Consider the following 4,118-nt stretch of genomic DNA (forward strand, 5'->3'; position numbering starts at 1 on the left):
CAGTGTGGGGCAGACACCCCATCACAGTTCCCTGCTTGAAAAACATTTCCAGCTGGGTACCAGGAGACAAAAAGTCTATGCGGAAGGATGTTCCCTGCTGCTTTTTTCTCACCTGTTTGAATTTCTTTTGTTTCCCTTCCTGCTTGATGACTCTGTTTATTGCTTAAATACAAATTAAGCAGAGCACACATTCCTTTGTTTGAGACAAGCCTGTTTGCCAACTGACTTTGGAACATGTCTTAATAACACCGTACACAGTGGCGGATTACCGTATGGGCCCATGGGGCCTGTGCCTAAGGGCCCTGGCCAACTGGGGGGCCCCCACAGGTCAGAACTCCTCTCCCCCCCGCCCCACCACCCTGCTCCTCCTCTTCCCCCTGAGGCCCCACCCCCTGGCCAGGCCAGATGCCGGAGCTGTGGTAGGGTGAGCATATACCTCCCACTCCCGCCCCAGACGGAGCTGGCCCCCCAGGCTGCTCTCCTTTCCCCTCCCTCCTGCGAGGATTTGCCCCCCAGAGCCCCTCTCCTTCTCTCTGCCTCCCATGTGGGGCTGCCCCCGCAACCCTTCTCCTTCTCCTTCCCCCATCCCTTCTGTGTGGAGCTGGCCTCCGCAAGTTCCTCTCCTTCTACAATGTGATTATCACTCACTTTTCCACTGTCAATACATCTCTCATTCTGGCATCCATGCACTGGAGGGCTGGGGCGAGCTCGGAAAAGAGATCCAGGAATGTGAGCTTTTGCAGCTGAAAGTTCTGCAGCCACTGCTCATCATCCCAAATCTGAATTATCATGTGATCCCACTAGTCAGTGCTTATTTCTCAGGCCAAGAAGAGATGCTCCACCATCTGCAGCTGCTCCATGAATGCTCCAACAAACTTGATTTGTTGTTCACTATTCCTCAGGAAACTGGCCTTGAAAAAATCATCATGTCCCCTGTTGTTAAAGTATTTCCAGCAGGTCTGAAAATAAAGGAGAATTGTGTATTCTATATTTGCAAAGTTCATGAGAACAGTGCAGCACTCTGTGGGCTCCATGCTTCTGTCAAAGGTGATCAAAAAAGTGTCATGTGAGTTTGTGGGATTTTTTTTTAAAGAAATGCAAAAATTATAAAGTATGGATGGCATTCTGGGATGGAGAAAATTGCATGCTTGAAACTTGACCACTAGCTTCCAGAGATCCCTGGGAAAGTCATTTCTATCTCAACACATAGCAAATATTTCCCAAAAGCCATAGGTGCCGACTCCGTGGGTGCTCTGGGGCTGGAGTAATGTGTCCCAGCCAATTGGTGGTGCTGGACATCTCCCCAAGTCAGGAGCTTCATGGAAGGGATTCTTTGTGAGCTAGAGCTTTCCTAGCTCCCTTCTCCACCAGTTCAGGTGAGCGACCAGGTGGTGGCCATTGTCCAAGCACTACCTGCAGGCTTGGGTTTGAGGCCCAGGAGTCCTCACAGGTAGTGTGTAGCACAGTGAGATACTACCCCGGTGCACTAAACTTTACATCAACATAAGCACTCCTGGTGGTGCAAGTAACCAAGTATGCATGCACACGAGTGATATACAAACTTCAGTGCCTGTATGCTGATGAACCTGTGTCGATCAGTTTGTAGTGTCAACATGGCCTAAGGAACTAGGGAAAGGATGTAGATAGCTCTGCAGATTGATAATTGTATATAGAGCCTCTTACCCCTCAGTTATGTAGCCTGGTCCCTAGTGAATGAAACTGTAACTCTCTGAAGGCTGTTAAGTGAAATGACTGGGTGGATCTCAGTCCAGTTTGTAGTTCCACTTCATTTAAAACCACCATCACAACTGAAAATATTGTTGACAGTCTCCAAGAGAAGAAAGATTTGAGTGGGAGTAGTTCCTGTAGGTGAGGATGGAAGAGGCTGTGGGATGGGGTGGGGTAGAGGACATTTCACAACTGCTCCCCATGCTGCCCCTGGTTTCTGGTGGATCAGCAGACTAGCCTGTGGGCCTGTTAGCGGGCAATTTTCATGAGCACTACATTTATTTTTAACAGAGGATAAAGAAATAATATGCAACAGTTTTATCCTGGTGATAAATTAGCTCAGCAGTCTGTCATACACTGTATATCAGTTTGGTTCGGTTTGGTATGGAACCAAGGGGAATACATAGTCATCTGAAAGGTTGAGAGACAAGGAGTTCTGTTACTAGGCTTTTCTTTACTGGCAGGTTTGAAAAAAGTGTCATGCAAACAAATGACCCCCTAAGACTCAACAGCAAAGAACATCCCTTGAACCGGATGTTAGTCCTGTTGTCCCTGCCAAATTTCAAGTCAGAAAATTACATTCTGCCTCCTGAAATTCCCCTGCTGTTTCAATTGTACTATTCTCACACATTTTCTGCCCTAGAGCTGACCTGCCAAATTCCCACCCATTTGGAGATAATTTAAACCATAGCAAGGAGGTTTATTATAACAATGATACTTTAATGATAGTTATGATGATCGATCTTATTCTCATGATGGATTTTACAATATGTTTCAAGGAAACATTTACATTTTTTATTTATTCATTTGTGTATTTTTAATTTCCCAATTTGGTAGTCCCAACTTGATAACCTTGCCTAACCTGTCGTGTGCAGTGTTTGCTGTGTGCTGGTACACAGCTATCACATCTCCCCTCCCCAAGAGGCGGCAGTGTTGGGTGAAATGATTCCTGTACCAGTTAAGGGACTTGGACCCTAGGTGATGACAGGCACTATAGAAATGACAATTATTCGTACTAAATCACCCGCAGTAACTGTCCAAGGGATTGAGAGGAGCACACAGAAATATGGAATCCTGGCTAATATGACATTATTTAACAGGGAGAGTTATCAAATGTGTCCACAAAATATATAGGGAAGTATATAGTTTCAGTTTGAAAAGTGATTCTTCAGTTACCTTGTCAAAACCCCTGGATGCCAAATTCCATCATAAAGGTGGCTGCATTTCATTGGTGAGCAAAAATTTCTTCCATTTTTTTTCTCAGTTGCCCAGTGAGGCAATGAGCCCACAGATCTCTCATTCCTGGCTTCTATTGCCCAGTGCCTGCCAGGGAAAGTGTCATGCCAGAGACAGTAAGGAAAACATGAGTTTCTACTTCCCTGCCTCCAGTCAACCACTTAGGATAGTAAATTCTCTCTCCCACCTCTCAGTCAATGATCTATAAATAGCCCCCTTTTCTCCCACGTAGGGTAGAGAGGAGCAAGCAGGAGGGGCGATGGGGAAGTATGGGAAAATGGTTGAATGGCTAGGGGAACTTACTGAATTATTGTCATAACGTCGGTATTACTAAACCCCCCAACTGTTAAAAAATCAAGTGTCAGGCCCCAATAAATCACAAGATTACCGTAAAAATCATTATATTTTAAAATGATACATTTGGGATTCTTTGTCCTGTCTTCTGGTTTTTGAACCGTTAGGTGATACTCAGGTCACATTTTCCAGTTTTTCTCTGAATCCATGAGGGCTAGTAACCTAAATTGTTTTAAGGAAACTCAGATTCTCATTACGTCAATGGCTGGAGCTGTAAGAAAACCATCCAAAATGGCAAGACTCATGTAAAATTGTGAGAGCTGGCAACACTGTAACATAACTTAAAGTATATGCATATGATAAGAGACAGGTAAACTTAAAATATGACAAGACTGATAATAATATTTTAAATTAAATAGAAAAATTATAGGGTTAAATATAAATAAAATAACAGAAGAATGAAAAAAGTTAAGAATAATTTACATACATTGCAAGTTGTTTCATGTGGATGGAATGAGTCTATGCAGGTGTAAGGATCTACCCCTGTGGATCATTTTGCAGGACTGTATGAACTAAATACAAAAATGCAAGCTTAAAATAATTGAAAAAGTACCACAAAAGTCAAGGGCTATATATCTTTTTAAATAATTGGACTAAGGCAAATGGTTCAGTGAAAAAGTATTTTAAAATATAAAATTGTTTAATAATGTTACAAATGACATTTTTAAAAATTAAAAACCTAATTAGTGGATAACACAACACAAAAGGCAGGTTAAATATAAAACATATGGAAGAGAAGAATTAAAAATGTCTAGAAAAAGAATATCTCTGGGCTGTGGGTTAAATATAATTTAAAAAAA

The 4,118-nt window shown here is 42.7% G+C and overlaps 1 long non-coding RNA gene across 1 annotated transcript; it reads right to left on the reverse strand.

Moving 5' to 3' along the window:
* Positions 1 to 601: 601 nt before the first annotated feature.
* On the reverse strand, positions 602 to 3,826 carry LOC140915238 (uncharacterized). Its single transcript, XR_012160108.1, has 3 exons — positions 3,746 to 3,826; positions 2,905 to 3,529; positions 602 to 959 (listed from the first exon to the last, which is right to left on the reverse strand). It is a non-coding gene; the product is annotated as an uncharacterized LOC140915238 (long non-coding RNA).
* Between the last annotated feature and the right edge of the window lie 292 nt (positions 3,827 to 4,118).

This window comes from Lepidochelys kempii, chromosome 7 (genome assembly GCF_965140285.1).
Source record: "Lepidochelys kempii isolate rLepKem1 chromosome 7, rLepKem1.hap1, whole genome shotgun sequence".
Lineage (NCBI taxonomy): Eukaryota > Metazoa > Chordata > Testudines > Cheloniidae > Lepidochelys > Lepidochelys kempii.